The sequence below is a fragment of the Phyllobates terribilis genome, unplaced genomic scaffold (assembly GCF_046119375.1).
Source record: "Phyllobates terribilis strain yellow unplaced genomic scaffold, ASM4611937v1 Scaffold_1__5_contigs__length_1240528914, whole genome shotgun sequence".
Lineage (NCBI taxonomy): Eukaryota > Metazoa > Chordata > Amphibia > Anura > Dendrobatidae > Phyllobates > Phyllobates terribilis.
In genome coordinates, this window is record NW_027362761.1 from 1,079,843,976 (window position 1) to 1,079,868,582 (window position 24,607).

The following is a 24,607-nucleotide window of genomic DNA, read 5'->3' on the forward strand; positions in this document are numbered from 1 at the left end:
TTATACATATATATATAAATACACAGCTGCCATTACTGGGAGCCGCTCATGTGTCATATTTTATTACAAAGATGCCAGTGTTTTTTATGGGTTACAAACATTAGAGGAATTGTTATTTCACTTATTAAATACAAGTGAGAAAAAAAAGAAAAATGAGACCATATCTTAAAGGGAACCTGTCATCTGAAAAAATACTATTACCTGCAGATATGGGTTAATCTGCAGGTTAATAGTGTTATGAACCTGCCCGGTGCCGGCACTTTATATGGTAAAGTGATTGGTGTAATTCAAAACTACAACTCGATCCGCAAAAACTCAAGTCCTGAAATGACTATGTAGATCAAATAGTATAAGGACATGGCTCCTGGAAAACGGGGAGTAAAAATGAAGGCTCAAAAATGGAATATTTCCAAGTCATTATATCATTAAATAAGTCTGGGATAGACGTATATGAAAAGCAAATAATTCGGGCAGATGGACCATGAGGTCTATTTATGCCGCCAGCCTTCTAGGTTTCTTCTGACAATATACAGTGAGCGCCCTCTAGTGGTAGCTCCACCTAGGCAAAAAGGTATCATTTGTGTGATGTAGATTGAAAATGTTGGCAAAGTATTTTGGATGGAGGCCAAGGGGCAGAATGTATTCATTAATGCTCTTCAAATTGCTGATATGAGATGATGATATATGTTCCATGTACAACAGATGGGAACTGTCAGCAGAGAAAAGAGAGAAGGAGGAGAAAGAGCTGAACATGGAGGAATCTTTGTTAGTGCTTTTTTTCAGGTAGAGATGATATAAAACCTGTCTGCACATACTATATATCTGTCTACAAGGATAGTCGTCATTCAGTGTGTGAAAGTCATTTCCCGGTCTTGGAGGTTTATAGGACACATGATTTAGATTAATTTTATATATTTGACCATTTAATATGTGTACCAGGAGAAATAAAACATGAGCCAGCATTTTTCTATGGCTCCTTTAGAAAGACACGAGATATAATTATAAGAATGAATACTTTGTATAGCATAGCCCCTGTCTAGGATCCTGGATTTGGGAAGCTGTCTCAGGAGGTCGGCACATGTCCAATCTGTATCCTCATACATATGGTTGAATATAATAGTGGAGCAGAGAGCTGTCAGCTGATATAGAAAGTAATTGCTAAAAACCATTCTCATCCCTTCTTTAATTCAAATATTAGAGTGGAAAAGAAAACCCAAAATGTCACTTTTTATTGTAGATTTCGAATTTATGCACCAAGGAAACATAGGGGGCGCATTACTCAGGGCCTTAAGTGCATTTTAACACCTTAATAACATGACTAATTTTAACATTAAGAAACAGTTACTTTTGTTAATAGAACAATGAAGTGTATCAGAGTTATATTAAGAAATAAAAACTGAGGCCCTGATACATCAAGCTGGTCTTGGTGAGGGGACGTGGTGGTGTCTGCCTCTTCATGAATCAGGAGCATCTGACAAGTGGTGTGCACCTCTGTGCGCCATGCCAGAAATCTTACTCCAGTCTCAGACTGGAATAAGATTTCTGGAGAAGGGAATACCTCAGCATGTCAAGTATTAGATGAGCTGTGGTGTGACGCCCTTGCTGCACCCCTGTCCTGTTAAAGCTGCACCCATTTTGGCTGGGAGAAACTGATTTGTGCCATGATTCTGGTTTAATTACTTTGATGAATTTGGGTCTTAGACTGTATCAAAAAAGGGTCCAGTAAAAAAACACATAACTTAACTCTCAATCATCCTGAGCTGAGAAAGAAGCTGCAGGGAGAGAAAGCTGCTATTAGATAATGGCGCCCCCTGAAGTCACAGTACACCCTGAGTGGTGCGATCACCCCAATATGTCACCTTTGTCGGATCATTGTGGGTCTGAGGTCGCTGTGATATATTCGTTGTTGTGAAATAATTTTTTTTTCTTCATTTCTTCTAAAGATGGTTCCACAATATCAAGACTACACCACCAGCTTTCAGGCCACATAGGTTTCAAAACAATATCGGGTGTCCACCCCTTGAAACCATCGAGTACGTATGTTATTTCTGGAGATATAAGACTACCTGACCTGCCTGATATATTATACAGGGTGGTGTTTCCTGTGACCCCCTGGTGGAGGACAGCATTTGTAGTGACCCTTCTATATATTGCTCTCGCCTAACACATAGGATGATCTCTGATTCATGTCCTATAGGGAAGAGACCCCAGAACAGATAAAGGAGGAGTCAATGAAGGAGAAGACGGCAGTTCTGTAAGTGCAGATATTTACTGTTAATATAAGACGATATAGATGTGTTCCTATAAGAGAAATGGAACGTAGCGCCAACATCATTTATTCTCATCCCTCCCATAACCCATACCTGTCACATTTATGTGGTTTTCCAATATAAAAAAATGTGGCCATAGAAGAGAATTGGCACAAGGACAGTGATTAGCTGCAGCGGTCACATGGGTAGTCACTTACTTCATTGCTGCAGTACAGGATTTATCATGTGACAATGGCTCTTTTAGTATTTTACACCATTTTCCCTGTGTTGCTCCAATTATATAAATCCTCCTGATAATGTCGCTGTCACACAGTCTTCTATTTGCTTATGGGACTGTAAGGTTTGGACGGTCAGTGATCGGGGTCTGTGCTCGGACCACACTCCACGGACATCTGAACCAGGCATTAATGTATCCCATTGAATTGTAGACCCTGCAGCCCCCGATCTGCACGGCCGCTACTAGGTAACAGTGTCCGCTAATCAGTGGGGTCTCCTTCTGGATTCGGACGTCTGCTTCCCAGGTATTAGGGCAGAGCTTAAAGAGTGGTCATCAGTATTCTACACCTGGAAGACCCCTTTATCTGTGTGATGGAGGAAATGGACACATGGTGCTAAGAAAGTATTTGGGTTGGAGTGAGAAGCCGGGGACTTTCCTCTGCCTGTCGCGCTCCTGAGAACAAACCTTTTACCGATCCTAATCCCCTGTTACTTGTTTCCATGAGATGATATATGTTTCATGTACTGTAGGGGGAAGACCACCAAAATCAAAACGAAGAAGACCACCATCAAGAGCAGGTAAGAGCCAAGAATAGATCCATTACCTCCTTATTCCTCCGTAAAATTAGTGAAATTAACCCCTCCATGTCTTTACTCCACAGGGAAGTTTTAATTAATATGAAATCTGTTTTTGCTCTTTTATGCTCTCTAAACCTGCACTGGCTGGGTTTCTCCGTGATGACGGGCATGGAGGTCTTCTTCGTCATCCTGGAATCACTTTACATGGGCGCATATAATGATGTGCCCCAATGCCGACGCAATATTAATGCCGCTGTCAGAGTTTGACAGCGGCATTTAATAGGTTAACAGTCTCGGCTGTTAGAGGTAGGTTCTGTCTGTGTATTACAGCCATTATTTGTCGGCATGGGGCAGGCTCACCCCATGGACCTGCTCCATACACCAGCTACCGACTTGAGCCGTACGTACAGTGGGTACAGAAAGTGTTCAGACCCCTTTAAATTATTTTTCACTCTTTGTTTCATTGCAGCCATTTGGTAAATTCTAAAAAGTTCATTTTTTTTCTCATTAAAGTACACTCTGCACCCCATCTTGACTGAAAAAAACAGAAATGTAGAAATTTTTGCAAGATTTATTAAAAAAGAAAAACTGAAATATCACATGGTCATAAGTATTCAGACCCTTTGCTCAGACACTCATATTTAAGTCACATGCTCTCCATTACCTTGTGATCCTCCTTGAGATGGTTCTACTCCTTCATTGGAGTCCAGCTGTGTTTAATTAAACTGATAGGACTTGATTTGGAAAGGCACACACCTGTCTATATGAGACCTCACAGCTCACAGTGCATGTCAGACCAAAAGACCAAATGAGAATCATGAGCTCAAAGGAACTGCGCAAGGAGCTCAGAGACAGAATTTCTACATTTCTGTTTTTTTTCAGTCAAGGTTGGGGGCAGAGTGTACTTTAATGAGAAAAAAATGAACTTTTTAGAACTTACCAAATGGCTGCAATGAAACAAAGAGTGAAAAATTTAAAGGGGTCTGAATACTTTCCGTACCCACTTTATATAGCGGATTTCGGTAAAGAGATAATCGATGGCGGTTTTATTTCCTTATAATAATAATAATAATAATATTTTTTTTATTTATAAAGCGCCAACATTTTCCACATCACTTTACAGTTCAGACAATTTAAAGACATTATCACCACTGTCCCCATCGGGGCTCACAATCTACATTTCCTATCAGTATGTCTTGGGAGTGTGGGCGGAAACCGGAGAACCCGGAGGAAACGCACGCAAACACGGGGAGAACATACACACTCCTTGCAGATGTTGTGCTCGGTGGGGTTTGAACCCAGGACCCCAGCGCTGCAAAGCCTACTGTCCCAAAAGATCAGGAAATCCGCTCACATTTTATGAGTCTTCTGGACATATTTGTACAGTAAGAGTGCACTCAGTATCATGGGATGTCTGGAAATGGAGGATGTAAAGTAAGCGAGTGCACTCAATATCATGGGATCTCTGGAAATGGACGATATAAAGTAAGCGAGTGCACTTGGTATCATGGGATCTCTGGGGATGGAAGATGTAAAGTAAGCGAGTGTACTCCGTATCATGGGATCTCTGGGAAGGAAGGATGTAAAGTAAGCGAGTGTACTCAGTATCATGGGATCTCTGGGAATGGAGGATGTAAAGTAAGCGAGAGCACTCAGTATCATGGGATCTCTGGGAATGGAGAATGTAAAGTAAGCGAGTGCACTCAGTATTATGGGATCTCTGGGAATGGAGGATGTAGAGTAAACGAGTGCACTCAATATCATGGAATCTCTGGAAATGGAGGATGTAGAGTAAGCGAGTGTACTCAGTATCATGGGATCTCTGGGAATCGAGGATGTAGAGTAAGCGAGTGCACTTAATATCATGGGATCTCTGGAAATGGAGGATGTAGAGTAAGCGAGTGTACTCAGTATCATGCGATCTCTGGGAATGGAGAATGTAGAGTAAGCAAGTGCACTTAATATCATGGGATCTCTGGAAATGGAGGATGTAGAGTAAGCGAGTGTACTCAGTATCATGCGATCTCTGGGAATGGAGAATGTAGAGTAAGCGAGTGCACCCAATATCATGGGATCTCTGGAAATGGAGGATGTAGAGTAAGCAAGTGCAATCAATATCATGGGATCTCTGGGAATGGAGAATATAGAGTAAGAGAGTGAACTCAATATCATGGGATCTCTGGGAATGGAGGATGTAGAGTAAGCGAGTGCACTCAATATCATGGGATCTCTGGGAATGGAGGATGTAGAGTAAGCGAGTGCACTCAATATCATGGGATCTCTGGGAATGGAGGATGTAGAGTAAGCGAGTGCACTCAATATCAAGGGATCTCTGGGAATGGAGGATGTAGAGTAAGCGAGTGGACTCAATATCATGGGATCTCTGGGAATGGAGGATGTAGAATAAGCAAGTGCACTCAATATCATGGGATCTCTGGGAATGGAGAATGTAGAGCAAGCGAGAGCACTCAATATCATGGGATCTCTGGGAAGGGAGGATGTAGAGTAAGAGAGTGCACTCAATATCATGGGATCTCTGGGAATGGAGGATGTAGAGTAAGCGAGTGCACTCAATTATCATGGGATCTCTGGGAATGGAGGATGTAGAGTAAGCGAGTGCACTCAATATCATGGGATCTCTGGGAATGGAGGATGTAGAGTAAGGGAGTGCACTCAATATCAAGGGATCTCTGGGAATGGAGGATGTAGAGTAAGCGAGTGCACTCAATATCATGGGATCTCTGGGAATGGAGGATGCTTTTCTTAACACTCATGTTACCTTGTTTCTATTTATTTTTTTAGGCTTCGATCCTTCTTCCATTTCTGTTGCTACAGAATGTAAAACAGTGAGTATACAAGATCCTTTCTGTACATGTCACCCCCAGGTCTCACCGTCATTCTGTAATATGCTGCCTCCAGCCTTAAGATTGAAATTTCCAGTGCGCTAAATTTTACTAACTTATTACTAGCTGGTATAATTCATGGTGGTCAATATGGATCTGAAACAGTTTTCTGTGTCTTCTGTTCTTTGTCTGTGTTTGGACATTTAAAACATAATTTCCCCAAAGGCAATTTTTTACACAAAGCTTCAAATCTGTATAGTTATTGTTAATATACAGACCAGACCAATCGGAGATTTATTTTTGCATCTTTTTGTGTTTTTTTATTCTCCTTCAGACCTTCTGTGTATCCAGCTTAACAGGGCTGAGCGGACTGTTCTATTCTTCTAACGTTAAATTTCTCAGCAGCACACAGCTTCTCCCTGGTGCTTCAGGCCAGTTCACCGTTCATACTCAGCCAAACAACCTATGGAGAAATAAAGACACAACAGGGCGCATGCTCGACTTATAGCATTGGGATCTTGTGACTGAAATGCGCTTTAACATTATTGTTTGTTACATCTCCACGCTATATAGGAGAATGTCGCTACCACCTGGCAGGAACACCTTTACCACCTGGCAGTAACAAGCTGTACCATCTGGCAGTAACAACCTTTACCACTTGGCAGTAACAACCTTTACCACCAGGCAGCAACAACCTTTACCACCTGGCAGTAACAACCTTTACCACCTGGCAGCAACAACCTTTACCACCTGGCAGCAATAACCTTTACCACCTGGCAGTAACAAGTTGTACCACCTGACAATAACAACCTTTACCACCTGGCAGCAACAACCTTTGCCACCTGGCAGCAACAACCTTTGCCACCTGGCAGCAACAACCTTTGCCACCTGGCAGCAACAACCTTTACAACCTGCAGGCAACAACCTTTACCACTTGGCAGTAACAACTTTACCACCTGGCAGCAACAACCTTTACCACTTGGCAGTAACAAATTTACCACCTTGTAGTAGCAACTTTACCACCTGGCAGTAGAACCTTTACCACCTGGCAGCAACAAGAGGTTGTCCAACCAATTTTATTTTTTTATGTAGGACACCACAATAAATTGTTTTTTGACTCTACCTTTTGTTCCTCTTTAATTTGTCTTCATTTCCTGCACCCTTTTTGTTTACATATTGTTCTCCAGACTGGGCAACTCCTTGTGCTTTTTTTCTAATCTCACAACCAGAGCTGGCACTGCCTGGCTCCCCTGTCCAGCACAGTCTTCTGCCCACCCAATACACAGCATTGGCTGTTAGTAATCTGTCCCAGTACTGGCCGCATTCATTACAGCATTGGAGCGGACTGAGCAGTGATCCTGTGCTTTTATCTGTGGCAGTGCAGCACCGATCACTACAGCTCAGATCACATCCACAATGGTGATAGAGCCATTACATGTCTCCTACATTACCCATGATTATGCTGCACAACCTGCGCCATAGCCAAATCACTGGGTAACCAGCATCAATAAATAATAGTGAAATGTAGAGATGAATAAAAAGACTCACAGGACTCCATGGGAATTGAATCAGGGTCACGTAAAGTTACTCAGCCAGTCAAGAAATAGTTTGCCCTTGTATTAAGTGCCACATACATCCAAGATGATGAGTCTGAATACCGGCCGAAGATGTTTGCAAGTTTTACAATAGATCCTGCTGATTGCATTTCCTGCTGTGACATTTTCGCTCATCAAACTGTGAGCCTTTCTCAAACCATGAGCATTCATAAGGTTTATATAGGGTCCACCCCATAATCAGTGATTAATCAATATACATCAGGAAAGCACAGTGCATATGTATAAAGTGCAATAATAGCAATCTCCTCGTGTCATTATGATATAACAATAATTCATTTTTATTCTGTGCCAGCACACATGTATTGTGTATATGATATTAAAAAACCTTAATTGCATCATAATGATAATGTGATAACTAGTGATGAGTGAACGTGCTCGCCACTGCTTGGTACTCGCCTGACCATCTCACTGCTCGAGATGCTCGGCGCTCTGCAAGTATTTCCGGGTTGCTTGGGCGGGAGCTCGGGTCTCCTCCCTGCATGTTTGCCGCTTTTTAAAGAGCTAATGAATATGCAGGGATTGTCTGCCACTCACTGTAATGTCGTAGCCATGTTGGTTGTGGCATTACAGTGATTGGCTGGTCGCACAGCATCATCAGGTCTATATCAGACCTGGCGCCGCCATGCTCGTCACAGTCTACCCTGGAAACAGGCAGTGTAAGGAGAGATGCTGCTGAGCTAGGGAGAGATTTGCTTCTTTATTAGTTAGTGTAGGTATTCCACAACATTTATATATATCCATCTGAACTAACAGTCCTTCTGAGGACTAATCCAGCTGCATATATTCAGTGGTGACAGCAGGAGTTAGGCAGGCAGGCAATGTATGTGGCAGACTGCAGTGTATATAGCAAGAAGGTCCATTGAACGTCCTCTTAGTCTAGGTATACCACAACATATACGGGATATATATATATATATATATCTATATCAGAGCTAGGCACGCAGGTAGTGTATGTGGCAGACTGCAGTGTATAATACAGCACAAGAGGCTCCATTCCAGTTCTGTCTGCTGCTGCTGTTACACTTATTTCTACAAATAGCCCCAGATATCAGGGGCCAGGGATAATTTTTTTTTATCTTAATCCTGATTATTTGCTTAAAAAGCAATCCAGAGAACACTGTTTTTCTGCGCCATTTGCTTGTTGCCACTGTAGAATACAGCCAGATCCTTTACATATTACAGCGATAAAAATCCAGAAATTTGTAGTGAATGCGGAAAATATTGGCCTCCATTTCAATTTTGTTGCAGTGTGTTAGTGAAGTTATTGACACGAGGTTGCTGTGAAAAATAGTAACCTACAGTGGGTACGAAAAGTATTCAGACCCCTTTAAATTTTTCACTCTTTGTTTCATTGCAGCCATTTGGTAAATTCCAAAAAGTTCATTTTTTTTCTCATTAAAGTACACTCTGCACCCCATCTTGACTGAAAAAAAAACAAAAATGTAGAAATTTTGGCAAATTTATTAAAAAAGAAAAACTGAAATATCACATGGTCACAAGTATTCAGACCCTTTGCTCAGACACACATTTCTTATCCTATAGGCCAGCTATTTAAAACTGTGGTTTTCCGTCACACGTATCACATATAAGTTTGCTCCAAATCCAGCTATTTGTAGTGAAAGTGGAAAATATTGTCCTCCATTTAAAATGGGAAGGAGTGTGGCAATGGATGGGGAAGTGGACATGATGGTGATGGCGCTTGCAGAGGACGAGGCCGTGGGCAAGCGGAAATTATGCCACAACAAAGACCCACATCTTGTCGTTCGACCTTCTTGTCCCAATCAATAGGGGACCGCAGAACACCACTATTGAACACAGAGCAATGTGAAAAGGTTATTGGTTGGATAGCAGATATTGCTTCCAGTCACTTAGCCACCACCACCACCACCCTGTCTTCAACACGGTCAAGTCTCAGTAGCCGTGAGTCTGGACTGCATATTCCTCACCCTGAACCTCCTTCCTCCCACCATGCCGAGTGCCCGGAGACAACTGATCCCACACTTAGACACTCCGAAGAGCTGTTCACTTTTCCATTTATAGATTCGGGCCTCTCGCCCGGTCCACTTGAATCGGGGCAAGAGGAGATCGTATGTAGCGATGCCCAAATATTTGAGCAGCCATGGTCACACGAAGGCGACAGTGGGAAACTGTCACAAGAGATATATGATGATGAGATACAATTGCCAGAAAGTCAGGAGGAGGACCAGGTTGTGGAAGTGGTAGATGAGGTGGTGGACGATGAAGTCATTGACCCAACCTGGCAAGGTGACATGCAGAGCGAGAACAGCAGCACACAGGGGGAGGGAGGCGTAGCACCACAACAGGTAAGAACAAGCAGTGTGGTGGCCACAGACAGAAGGTGGGCAACTGTTCCCTGTAACATCAACACGACGGAAGTTGCCAGTACAACTGTTAGGTCTTCCCAAGTCTCTTTTTTTAAAGACTGCCGATAACCCCAAAAACGCCATTTTCACCACCTGCCAGGCCAGCATCAGAAGGGGTAGCAAAACTAGCAGCCTGACCACCACCAACATGATCAGGCACAAGGCAGCAAAGCACCCGACTAAGTGGGCCGAATCCCAGGGTCCAGCAACAGTGTCTGCGGGTGACACCACTGCTTGTTCCACTGTTGCGCGTTCACGCCAATCACCTGGCCATGACGCATGCCAAGATGCCTCCTGCCCTGCACCTGTCAATGAACACTCTCAACTAGCACCATCAGCAAGCACGTCCACGTTCTTGTCCCAGCGCAGCGTTCAGTTGTCCCTACCCCAGTCCTTGGAACGCTAGCGCAAATACGCAGCCTACGCCCCACAGGCTACATTACTAAATTCACACATTTCGTGAATGCTTGCGCTCAAAATGTTGCCTTTTAGGCTCGTGGAGACGGAAGCTTTCCGCAACCTGATGGCGGCGGCTGTCCCTCGGTACTTGGTCCCCAGCCGCCACTATTGATAGCTATGTTCACACTAGGCATTTTTTCAGCGTTTTTTTACTACCCATTACTTCCAATGGGTGAAAAAAGCTGAAAAAATGCTGAAAGAAGTGACATGCCCTATCTTTCAAAAAAACATGCAAAGCACAAAATCCTGAACAAAAATAAAAAACCATGATGTGTGAACTAAGAATTCTGGAATCTCATAGACTTTGCTGGTACTGCAAAATGCAGCTGAAAATTTGCATAAAAAACACATCAAAACGCTATGTGTGAAAATAACCTAAGGGCTCAAGTAGACAAGCATATAAACTGGATGTGCGCTCTAATCTTTATCACACAGCACACTGACCCATGTTATTCAATGGAGTTGTTCAGATGAACGTTTTTTCCTCGGTCCGATTGTCCGTGAGAAAAAAAATGCAGCATGCACTACTGTCTTAAGTATACAGGAGGAGACTAGCTCATTTAAGCCTATGTGCGTGGAAACAAAAATCCGCTGGCATCTGATTTTAATACAGACATTTCTATTATAAACCCATGGAAACTATATTTGATCACGTAAATTTTTTAATATAGATATATAAAAACGGATGGCACACGGACATCACATGGACGTAAAAACACAGACACGCGGATGGCACTGGGTGAAACGCGGCCAACTTCTCATACGCTCGTCTGCAGCAGGCCTTAGGTTAACTTCCCTTTCACACTATGTATTTTCCCTGCATCAAAACAGCAGCATCCATTGAGATGGTTGAGAGAAAAAGAGAGGTAAAAATGCCTGGATAACTAGGTGTTTCCTAGCACTTTGTAGTGGAGGGAAGGGGGATATGTGACGGATTCACTTGTAAAGTGCTGGAGGGGAGATATGTTTCCGTGAGGCTGTTCGCTTCAGTGAACTAAAAACCATTAAATTTACTCCAGCATATTATTTTTTGAGAGAAGTTAGAGCTTATCTTAAAAGTGAGTGTTTTTTTGTGAATGACTATTGTGAAGGGTGGGGGGTCATTCACCATATATCTCCAATCAGGGGAGTGTCTGGGCTTTAAATAGACAGCCTTGACACTCAGGTGGGGTCAGTATCTAGAGGCCAGCTCCAGAGAGAGCAGCGTATGTTTGTTCCTGCTAACCCTTAACCATGTGGTTTTTGCCAACCTGGAGTGGCCGGACCCTGGCCGGCGCAAGGACTTTGCTGGACTCTATTCTTATTTTGTTTCCAGTTAGGCTGGATGGGCTGTGTGAGAGAGTATTCCGTTTATACCTCAATGCTGTCAGGATGCCAGGTTTAATTTTACTTTGCCAGTAGTTTTTCCCTTAGCCAAGATGGCTTCCACAGCCTCACTTGGGTCATTTGATTCCTGCCTGTGGATCTACTTAAACTGCATTTGTTGCAATCATGCTTTGCCTGAGTATTGTGTGTCTGTAGCTTGCTACTCACCTGTGCTAGCCCTCTGAATAGAGTCTTGCTGACTTTGTGTTTACTCCTAGTCATCCACTGAAGGGATTGCTGCCTGAATCCTCTGCTAAAGGGACTTCTGCTGAAAGGAACCGCTGGCTGTTGTTCACTCTCTCTGGGATCTCAGAACTTTTGTCTTCCTGAAGAGGACTTCTCCTGGATCTTTACATTTCCGGTAAAGTCACCATCTTTGCTCAGTGTTTAATACCCAGCTCCAGCTCTGCCTAAGACATCGCTGCTTCCACCGCTGCACTTCCTGCATTCCTCAGCATCAAGGTCCATATTCCAGTTTGTCTTCTTTACTTACTACGTGAGTCCACAATCAACTGAGGAATACCTACGCCTGCTTATTATCCTTATTTCTGTCTGCATATTACTGTACCTAAGTAAACTTGGACTATTGTTAGCGTTTACATTCCACAAAGTAATGAAGCCTGTGCCTTACAGATTATGTTCTGAGAAGTATTGTTTGGAATGAACTTACCTTCATAAACAGTTTGCTGTGACCCCTTTTGCACCTGCGTTTAAAATAGACCTTCACACTACTCTTGTCTCAGTCTCTTCCTTGGCCCACGCCATTGGACTTCAGGGTATCTACTAACACCGTAACAAATGCATAGCTGAGTGAGCCGATCTAACACAATATATTTTATTCAGCATGAGGGGACCCTGGTCTAAATCAGACTCTAGTTACACCACTGGGCCTTGGCATTATAGCTCCAGTGAAGGGACATCTTAATTCTTCAGCAAAGAAGACATTATGGAGAAATGTATGCTCCCACCATTGTGAGAATGGTTTGGAGAAGGCCTTTTTCTGTCCCAGCATGACTATGCTCGAGTGCACAAAACAAGGTTCATAAAGGCAAGGTTGTGAGTTTGGTGTGGAAGAACCTGACTGACCTCACAGTGCCTGGACTTCAACCCCATCCAACACCTTTGGGATGAAGATTGCTAGTCAGGACCACCCATCCAGCATTAGCTCTTCTGAACGAAGGGGCAAAAATTCCCACAGACGCCTCCAAAATCTTGTAGTAAGCGACCAACTCCAAATGAATGCCTAATTTAGAATGAGATGTTGTAAAATTCTGTATCCCTATACTTATGTCCATATGGTGTATATGTATATACCCCTTATGTACAGCACCATGGAATCAATGGCGCTATATAAATAAATATATAATAATAATAAGTCTAATAACAATATAAGAAACACATTGGATTATAAGACGCTTATGCGTATATGTGGTCATGGGTGTGTGTGTGTATTTGGGGGGGGGGGTCCTAACATTTCTAAAAATTTGCTGTATCAGATTATTTACACACATTTATAAACCCTCCATAGACTTTATTACACATGATTATATTGGATCTCATTGGCTGCAGAGCTTGTTCTAAGCACATTCTAGAATGTTGTGACATCACAGGATCGGCGCCATGGTGACCTCTGCCTGGACATTATGACATCATGAAGGATATATAAGCAGCCGCTCACCTAGAACTCCTTTAAGGGTTATAGTAGGAGATGAGAGTGAGTATGCGTTCCTCACACTCCTGTCTGTCCTTATTATTCCCCATTTCCTAACTATATAAGCTTCTGATTTCTTATGACAAGCTTCCTCTACTTCCCAATTCTCATATTTCATACATTATTAATGAGAAAACCTTATATTTGTTAATTAACTCGTTATGGCCATATTTACTATTGATACAACTGGTATTTAAGATCAGGCGATTTATAAGGAAACTTCTCTATTTGTACAATTCAGGATTTGGCGTTTATTTGTGTTTGAAAAATATCGAGAGAAAATCCGAGAGCAAATTTTGTAAGTCCGAAATAAGAAAAGTCATGTCATTCAGAATAGTGACTGTAATGCCGTCTCTATACGTATATATAATAATGAACTTCTGTTGTCTGATGTCCGCTCTTTAACAATCAGGTCAGTACGATTACGACGATATCAAACTTTATTTTTATTTGAGTGGTGAAAAAAATTACTAAAAAAACTTTGTGTGTTTTGCGTGGTGACCTGATGTCTTTATTGATATTATTTTGTGGTAGTTACGACGCTTCTTTTGTGGAGTTGTAGCAATCAAAAACACGCAATGTTGCCATTTTGATACACTAAATATGTGTATTTTTTTTAATTATTTTCCTTGCTTTAATATTATCTGGAGAGGGGGGTGTGATTTTTTTCTTTACTTTTTTCTCTATTTTATTAAATACACTTGTCACAGTATTATAATGTGCAGAACACCTCAAAATAGACTATATCACACACTGGCTGAGATAATCAGCCTCAGGATAGGAACAGACACATGCCTTAAATAGTATTAAAAGAAAGTTTTTATTTGAAAACACATTTATTAAAAATTCACATAACTAAAAATATTCAGGGATTGCCCAATGAGAGCGAGCAAAGATCCTGCAGAAAGTACAGAGGAATTGCTGGAAGTATACAGTGCTGGCCAAAAGTATTGGCACCCCTGCAATTCTGTCAGATAATACTCAGTTTCTTCCTGAAAATGATTGCAATCACAAATTCTTTGGTATTATTCTCTTCATTTAATTTGCTTGCAAGGAAAAAACACAAAAGAGAATGAAGCAAAAATCAAATCATTGATCATTTCACACAAAACTCCAAAAAAGGGCCGGACAAAAGTATTGGCACCCTCAGCCTAATACTTGGTTGCACAACCTTTAGCCAAAATAACTGCGAACAACCGCTTCCGGTAACCATCAATGAGTTTCTTACAATGCTCTGCTGGAATTGTAGACCATTCTTCTTTGGCAAACTGCTCCAGGTCCCTGATATTTGAAGGGTGCCTTCTCCAAACTGCCATTTTGAGATCTCTCCACAGGTGTTCTATGGGATTTAGGTCTGGACTCATTGCTGGCCACCTTAGAAGTCTCCAGTGCTTTCTCTCAAACCATTTTATAGTGGTTTTGGAAGTGTGTTTTGGGTCATTGTCCTGCTGGAAGACCCATGACCTCTGAGGGAGACCCAGCTTTCTCACACTGGGCCCTACATTATGCTGCAAGATTTGTTGGTAGTCTTCAGACTTCATAATGCCATGCACATGGTCAAGCAGTCCAGTGCCAGAGGCAGCAAAGCAACCCCAAAACATCAGGGAACCTCCACCATGTTTGACTGTAGGGACCGTGTTCTATTCTTTGAATGCCTCTTTTTTTTTCCTGCACACTCTATATTGATGCTTTTTCCCCAAAAGCTCTACTTTTGTCTCATCTGACCAGAGAACATTCTTCCAAAACGTTTTAGGCTTTCTCAGGTAAGTTTTGGCAAACTCCAGCCTGGCTTTTTTATGTCTCGGGGTAAGAAGTGGGGTCTTCCTGGGTATCCTACCATATAGTCCCTTTTCATTCAGACGCCGACGGATAGTACGGGTTGACACTGCTGTACCCTCGGACTGCAGGGCAGCTTTAACTTGTTTGGATGTTAGTCGAGGTTCTTTATCCACCATCCGCACAATCTTGCATTGAAATCTCTCGTCAATTTTTCTTTTCCGTCCACATCTAGGGAGGTTAGCCACAGTGCCATGGGCTTTAAACTTCTTGATGACACTGCACACAGAAGACACAGGGACATTCAGGTATTTGGAGATGGACTTGTAGCCTTGAGATTGCTCATGCTTCCTCACAATTTGGTTTCTCAAGTCCTCAGACAGTTCTTTGGCCTTCTTTCTCTTCTCCATGCTCAATGTGGTACACACAAGGACACAGGACAGAGGTTGAGTCAACTTTAATCCATGTTAACTGGCTGCAAGTGTGATTTAGTTATTGCCAACACCTGTTAGGTGCCACAGGTAAGTTACAGGTACTGTTAATTACACGAATTAGAGAAGCATCACATGATTTTTCAAAGGTTGCCAATACTTTTGTCCACCCCCTTTTTTAAGTTTGGTTTGGAATTATATCCAATTTGGCTTTAGGACAATTCTTTTTGTGTTTTTTCATTGAAGACAAATTAAATGAAGAGAATAATACCAAAGAATTTGTGATTGCAATCATTTTCAGGAAGAAACTGAGTATTATCTGACAGAATTGCAGGGGTGCCAATACTTTTGGCCAGCACTGTACATAGGATTCAGTATAAGTGCAGAAGAGGCATTGATGGTAAAGTGTTGATCAGACCAGAGGTTAATCAGAGTCATTAGCATAATCAGCCCCATTCTCTTGAATGAGAGAATCTCCGGTCATGTGACCCGGCATTAAAGGGAATCTATCACCAGGTTTTTGTTCCCCCATCTCAAAGCAACGATTTCAGCAATGTGTCACTTACTGGGCAGCTTGCTGCAGTTTTAATAAAATCCCTGTTTTCTCTGCTGAAGATCAACCAGTTCCATGAATACTGAGCTCTGTATAACCTCGCCCCCAACACTGATTCACAGCTTTCTGTGTGAACTGTGCATAGGCAGAAACTGCCAAACAGTGGTGGGTGCAAAGTTACAGAGCTCATGCGTGTGGAGGTCTACATGGCAGAAGATTTACTAGTCCTCTAGTGATAATCTCCTGCTGATAAAACACTGATTATATTAAACCTACAGCAAGCAGCCCAGTAAGTGACATCTTGCTGCAATCAGAGTATCTGACCCTATATCATGCTGCTCCCATATTAAATAGCAAACAACCTGCTGACATATTCCCTTTAACAGTGGAATATAGTAAATGTAAAACTGTTGGCAAAGAAAGTACCTAGAATGGAGGGAGAATGGGAGGAATTTACCACATGTACCACGGTCACTAATACTGCTGAACATCTTAATAATTACTGGCATTTGTAGACTTCACTATCAGATCTATTCTCCATGTACAATAAGGAGGAGCACATCAACTTCCTAAAACAAGACATTCAAGAGAAAACCATATTCCTTGAGAAAATAGAACAGAGATGTAAGTGCTGAGATTTATTGTGCTAATTAAAGCAAACGTTCTAGATGATAAATGATCTATATTCTTACAGTTTCTCCACTCTTCCCACTGTGGACGGTCTTGGTTACACTTTACCTTGAGTTACAGAAGAGCAGATCTCACAACTTTCCAGCCTTTACATAGTAATTTTCCTCCTGCTGAAGATCTAGATTCCTCTTTCATTGCCCCCATAAAGTACATTGCCAACAAAAGTGCCCCAACCAAACACAGTATGATACCCCCATGGTGCATTCCTCCACATTAGCCTCCACATGCACAGTATAATGACCCTACTGTACCCCACCTCAACTCCCAGGGCAAAGTATGGTGACTCAACACAGGATGATTCCCCACCTGTGACCCCCACACAGCTCTCAATGCAGTGTAAAGGGCCTACATACAGTATAATGGGCCCACATATTATAATGGCCCGCACTAGCCCTCCAAACAGTATAATGGCCCCCACACAGTAAGATGGACCCCACACAAACCTTCACACTGTATAACTGCTTCCATATAGTATAATGCGCCCCCCATAATCCTCTATATAGTAAAATACACTCCCCATGGTCCTCCATAAAATATAATTCTCTCCCAATGGTCCTCCATGCAGTATAATGCTCTCCCCATGGTCCTCCATACAATATAATGCTTTCCCATTGTCCTCCATAGAATATAATGCACTCACCATGGTCCTCCATACAATATAATGCACCTCCATGGTCCTCCATAGAATATAATGCTCTCCCCATGGTTCTCCATGTAGTATAATGCCCTCTACATGGTCCTCTATTCAATATAATGCACTTCCCAAAGTCCTCCATAGAATATAATGCTCTCCCCATGGACCTTCATACAATTTAATGCACCCCGCATGGTGTCATGCAAGGTGTGGGAAAGACTAAGTGCAATACAAAGGGAAAAGGGGAAGGGAATCCAGACACTAGGGTAAGAGGGAGTGGAGACCTTTTGGGCTGATCTGATATCACCCTGTCTCCCCTATCATCTCTATATTGGTTCCTCACCAATCGCCGCATAGGAACCTAAACCCTGTATTTCCCTACAGCTTGACCCTGGATAGGGAAGGGGGGATGAGCACTAGTCAGTCCCCACTAACAACTAAAGACAACAAGGATGACAAACTCGGGGGAAAGTAACTTAGCTTGAGCCGACTTCAGAGAGATAACACAAAACGTCCTCCTAACATCAGAGAGGTAGTATGCAGACTGCAATAGCTCCAAGCCTTCACAAGGGAACATGTAAATATCACCGGCACCTCTCTGTAGCAAACAAAAAGTATTTAAACACCCAGGCAAGGGTGTGAATTAGCAGGATGGAGGTAGCCGCTGGGTCCTAGATCTAAGAAGGTGTCTGTAATGCCAAATGAAGAGATCTTCTGCAACCAACTGCAGGGCGACTGTCTGTTACATCTGACACACCCGTGTCACATGGTCCTCCATAGAAAATAATGCTGTTCCCATGGTTCTCCATACAGTATAATGCCCTCCCCATGGTCCTCCATACAATATACTGCACTCCCCATGGTCCTCCATACAATATAATGCACCATCCATGGTCCTCCATACAATATAATGCACCCCCCCTTTCAATATAATGCACCCACTCATGGTCCTCCATACAGTATAATGCTCACCCATGGTCCTTCATACAATATAATGCACCCCCATGGTCCTCCATACAATAAAATACTCTCCCCATGGTTCTTCATACAGAATAATGCACAGCCCCATGGTCCTCCATACAATATAATGCACCCCCTCATGTTCCTCCATACAGTTTAATGCTCCCTCCATGGTCCTCCATACATTATAATGCACCTCCCATAGTCCTCCATGCAATATAATGCACACCCCCATGGTCCTCTATATAATATACTGTACCCCCCATGCTCCATTATGGCCACCAGTCACTGATTTAAAAAATAAATACAATATACACCTCTCCTTGTTCCACCTGATGCTCCGGTCTGCTGAGCCTGTGGTGTGAATCACTGCACATCTCAGAACAGTGGGCGCCCTGTAATGTTGTCATTGCGCCTGCTGCTCTGAACCATCAGACGCCGAGGCAGGATGATGGGAGATAGATAACAGTTGGTGCTTATTAAACTCTATGGAGAGGGGGAGGAGGAGGACGATGGAGCAGCTGGAGGAATATAGACATTCTGCTGCAAGTTCTTCTGAAACAACAGTTCCAGGTCTCCAGAGAACTTTCTGAGCACCAACTGTGATCTCCTATCTCAGTAATGGGAACATTTGTGCTCACTGAATACAGATTTTACCCGTTAATTAAGAATTCTGAGAATGAACGAATAGTTCAGGAGGCGAAAGAAGCAGATTTCTCTTTAATAACATATATTACAAGTTTCTTATTTTCACATGTACTATTGATTCATGAGAAAAAATAAATAAAATGATGGTTACTCTGTAAATTGTGTGATATTGCTCATTTAATATGATGGCTTCATATCTGAGATGGACTGGGAAGGCACCAATCAGAGGCGGACATACCACTTGTGCAGCCTGTATAGATGCACAGGGGCCCCAGAGGTAAGGGGGCCACTTTCACCTCCATAGCAGTTAGAATGATACATTATGATGAGCTATTGGATACAGAGGCCCAGATATGACCCTTGCATGGGGCACTTTTCTGGCTGTGTCCACTCCTGCCGGGTGATAGCTGAAGCCAATAACATTTCATGGAACATATTTATTTTAAGTATAGCTGTAGCTTAAAGGGTTGGTCCCACATTAGCTGGAGGTCCGACTGCTGGGTCCTCCAACCATCCAGAGAACATTGAAGTAAGGGGAATAATTTGTCATATTTGTATACGTGAGGAATAACACTATTTCTGACCATTAGATGACTTGTGTCCTATATTTTTCACCAGTGTTCTCCTCTCTCATCTTCAGTTGTCTCTGATCTAGCAGACAGAGACTCGCTGTTATGTCTCCTATGCACAGTACACAGGTACAGAGGGATTCCTGATCATTTTTCTCTGCTTAGCACATGTTTAGAAGTAGCAGCAGCATGGAGTACATTATACAGCTGTACTCAACAGTCTAGCTGTGAATTCAGCTCTGTATTCAGCAGTCTAGCTGTGAATCCCGCTCTTGGATAAGTTAAGCTTTGTTCTGGCTGCAGCACTATGTTTCTGTGTCTCTCTCTTCCTGTTTTCTCCCTCTGCTCTTCACTCCTCCTCCCTCTAAACAGACTATAATAGGCCGTATAATCAGACACCACACTGACCTGACAGCCTGCCTTGATTTGAAGAAGATCTATTTAAGCTATGCTTTTTTCTTCAGAGTGGACAGTGAGTTCAGGAGACGGGGAGAGTAGACGTGGCTCATAAGTGAAGAATGAAGCAGATTTCTCGGATAAAATAGATTACAAAGCTTCTTATATTTGCTTGTACTATTTAGTTTCTGACCATTTATCGCAAGTTGATGTATCTTCCTTGTACGATAGTGAGGACACCACTGAGGATCCAGAATCTGCGACACATGTGGTATTGGCAGATCTGATAGCGAATAATATCGTGACTATGTAAGTGCAGAGAATAACTGATCTAATATAAGCCAACCTTATAGATGACATCATGATATAGATGTTTCCTTATCTCCAACGTGTGATTCTCTGTATTCAGGACAGATAATATAAAACCTGTCTGCACGTGATATATGTATATATATATATTATACATATATATATAAATACACAGATAGCTGCCATTACTGGGAGCCGCTCATGTGTCATATTTTATTACAAAGATGCCAGTGTTTTTTATGGGTTACAAACATTAGAGGAATTGTTATTTCACTTATTAAATACAAGTGAGAAAAAAAAAGAAAAATGAGACTATATCTTAAAGGGAACCTGTCATCTGAAAAAATGCTATTACCTGCAGATATGGGTTAATCTGCAGGTTAATAGCGTTATGAACCTTTATATGGTAAAGTGATTGGTGTAATTCAAAACTACAACTCGATCCGCAAAAACTCAAGTCCTGAAATGACTATGTAGATCAAATAGTATAAGGACATGGCTCCTGGTAAAAGGGGAGTAAAAATGAACGCTCAAAAATGGAAAATTTCCGAGTCATTATATCATTAAATAAGTCTGGGATAGACGTATATGAAAAGCAAATAATTCGGGCAGATGGACCATGAGGTCTATTTATGCCGCCAGCCTTCTAGGTTTCTTCTGACAATATACAGTGAGCGCCCTCTAGTGGTAGCTCCACGTAGACAAAAAGGTATCATTTGTGTGATGTAGATTGAAAATGTTGGCAAAGTATTTTGGATGGAGGCCAAGGGGCAGAATGTATTCATTAATGCTCTTCAAATTGCTGATATGAGATGATGATATATGTTCCATGTACAACAGATGGGAACTGTCAGCAGAGAAAATAAACAAGGAGGAGAAAGAGCTGAACATGGAGGAATCTTTGTTAGGGCTTTTTCTGAGGTAGAGATGATATAAAACCTGTCTGCACATACTATATATCTGTCTACACTGATAGTCGTCATTCAGTGTGTGAAAGTCATTTCTCAGTCTTGGAGGTTTATAGGACACATGATTTAGATTAATTTTATTTATTTGACCAATTAATATGTGTACCAGGAGAAATAAAACATGAGCCAGCATTTTTCTATGGCTCCTTTAGAAAGACACGAGATATAATTATAAGAATGTATACTTTCTATAGCATAGCCCCTGTCTAGGATCCTGGATTTGGGAAGCTGTCTCAGGAGGTCGGCACATGTCCAATCTGTATCCTCATACATATGGTTGAATATAATAGTGGAGCAGAGAGCTGTCAGCTCCCCGCACCACCACACAGCCTGTGCTCTCTGCGCTGTCTCAGGTCTGGTGCAGACATGATGGTGTCTCTAGATCACGCTTGTAGCGTCCAGCCACACACAGCATAGAACAGAGCAGCTTGTAGATTCCTGCTCATCATGGGAAGAACGCTTTGTGAGTTTTTTTGTTTTTAGCTATTGCACTGGGGTTGGGGTTGGGCACTGGGGAGGGCATTATGAGGCATTGTACTGAGTGTGGAGGAGCACCTTGGGGCATTATACTGTGGGAGCATCATAGTGCGAGAAGGAAGCCTTGGGGCGACATACTGTGTGGGGGTGCAACTTTTTGGGGCGTCATGTGTAGGGGCATCGTAATATGTGTGTTGGGGGTATTATCCTATGGGTGTGAATGCATCACTGAGCCATCATACTGTATGGAGGAGCATCATGGGGTGTCATACTGGGGAAGGTTTATACTGTGGGGCATATACGGGGGTATTCTACTGTGATAGACCACTAAGTGCACTCACAACACATCACCTTCTTTTCTGTCTGTCACAGTTGGGGGTACGATATAGGAATGTGATACTATAAGAGCACCCGACCCCACATGTAATCATGAGTGCAGATGATATATAAAGTAATTGCTAAAAACCATTCTCATCCCTTCTTTAGTTCAAATATTAGAGTGGAAAAGAAAACCCAAAATGTCACTTTTTATTGTAGATTTCAAATTTATGCACCAAGGAAACATAGGGGGCGCATTACTCAGGGCCTTAAGTGCATTTTAACACCTTAATAACGTGACTAATTTTAACTTTAAGAAACAGTTACTTTAGTTAATAGAACAATAAAGTGTATCAGAGTTATATTAAGAAATAAAAATTAAGGCCCTGATACATCAAGCTGGTCTGGATGAGGGGACGTGGTGGTGTCTGCCTCTTCATGAATCAGGAGCATCTGACAAGTGCTCAGACTGGAATAAGATTTCTGGAGTAGGTAATACCACAGCATATCATGTATTAGATGAGCTGTGGTGTGACGCCCATTTTGGCGTAGCTGGGAGAAATTGATATAAAAACGCCAAACGTTGCAAAATTTTTGCTCAAATCCAAGTTTGCCAAAATTTTGTGACTTTTCAAAGCAGTTTGTGCCATAATTCTTGTTAAATTACTTTGATACATTTGGGCCTTAGACTGTATAAAAAATTAAAGGGTCCAGTAAAAAAAAACATAACTTAACCCTCAATCATCCTGAGCTGAGAAAGAAGCTGCAGGGAGAGAAAGCTGCTATTAGATAGTGGCGCCCCCTGAAGTCACAGTACACCCTGAGTGGTGCGATCGCCTCGATATGTCACCTTTGTCGGATCATTATGGGTCTGAGGTCGCTGTGATATATTCGTTGTTGTGAAATATTTTTTTTTTCTTCATTTCTTCTAAAGATGGATCCACAATATCAAGACTACACCACCAGCTTTCAGGCCACATAGGTGTCAAAAAAATATCTGGTGTCCACCCCTTGAAACCATCGAGTACGTATGTTATTTCTGGAGATATAACACTACCTGACCTGCCTGATATATTATACAGGGTGGTGTTTCCTGTGACCCCCTGGTGGAGGACAGCATTTGTAGTGACCCTAATATATATTGCTCTCGCCTAACACATAGGATGATCTCTGATTCATGTCCTATAGGGAAGAGACCCCAGAACAGATAAAGGAGGAGTCAATGAAGGAGAAGACGGCACTTCTGTAAGTGCAGATATTTACTGTTAATATAAGACGATATAGATGTGTTTCTATAAGAGAAATGGAAAGTAGCGCCAACATCATTTATTCTCATCCCTCCCATAACCCATACCTGTCACATTTATGTGGTTTTCCAATATAAAAAAATGTGGCAAAGATGAGAATTGGCACAAGGACAGTGATTAGCTGCAGCGGTCACGTGGGTAGTCGCTAACTTCATTGCTGCAGTGCAGGATTTATCATGTGACAATGGCTCTTTTAGTATTTTACATAATTTTCCCTGTTTTGCTCCAATTATATAAATCCTCCTGATAATGTCGCTGTCCCACAGTCTTCTATTTGCTTATGGGACTGTAAGGTTTGGGCAGTCAGTGATCGGGGTCTGTACTCGGACCACACTCCACGGACATCTGAACCAGGCATTAATGTATCCTAATGAATTGTAGACCCTGCAGTCCCCGATCTGCACGGCCGCTACTAGGTAACAGTGTCCGCTAATCAGTGGGGTCTCCTTCTGGATTCGGACATCTGCTTTCCTGGTATTGGGGGCAGAGCCTAACGAGTGGTCATCAGTATTCTACTCCAGGAAGACCCCTTTATCTGTGTGATGGAGGAAATGGACACATGGTGCTAAGAAAGTATTTGGGTTGGAGTGAGAAGCCGGGGACTTTCCTCTGCCTGTCGCGCTCCTGAGAACAAACCTTTTACAGATCCTAATCCCCCGTTACTTGTTTCCATGAGATGATATATGTTTCATGTACTGTAGGGAGAAGACCACCAAAATCAAAACGAAGAAGACCACCATCAAGAGCAGGTAAGAGCCAAGAATAGATCCATTACCTCCTTATTCCACCGTAAAATTAGTGAAATTAACCCCTCCATGTCTTTACACCACAGGGAAGTTTTAATTAATATGAAATCTGTTTTTATCTCTTTTCTGATCTCTAAACCTGCACTGGCTGGGTTTCTCCGTGATGACGGGCATGAAGGTCTTCATCGGCATCCTATCATCACTTTACATGGGCGCATATAATGATGTACCTCAATGCAGTATTAACGCCGCTGTCAGAGTTTGACAGCGGTATTTAATAGGTTAACAGTCTCGGCTGTTAGAGGTAGGTTCTGTCTGTGTGTCACAGCCATCATGTAGCATCGGCGTCTCTGCCCACTGCTAGGCAGAGACGCCGTCCCTC

General features: G+C 42.3%; 1 long non-coding RNA gene across 1 annotated transcript; it reads left to right on the plus strand.

Moving 5' to 3' along the window:
• Positions 1 to 713: 713 nt before the first annotated feature.
• LOC141172572 (uncharacterized) lies at positions 714 to 24,228 on the plus strand. The gene is made up of 4 exons (XR_012252493.1): positions 714 to 783; positions 23,107 to 23,196; positions 23,361 to 23,417; positions 24,181 to 24,228. It is a non-coding gene; the product is annotated as an uncharacterized lncRNA (long non-coding RNA).
• The last annotated feature ends 379 nt before the right edge of the window (positions 24,229 to 24,607 follow it).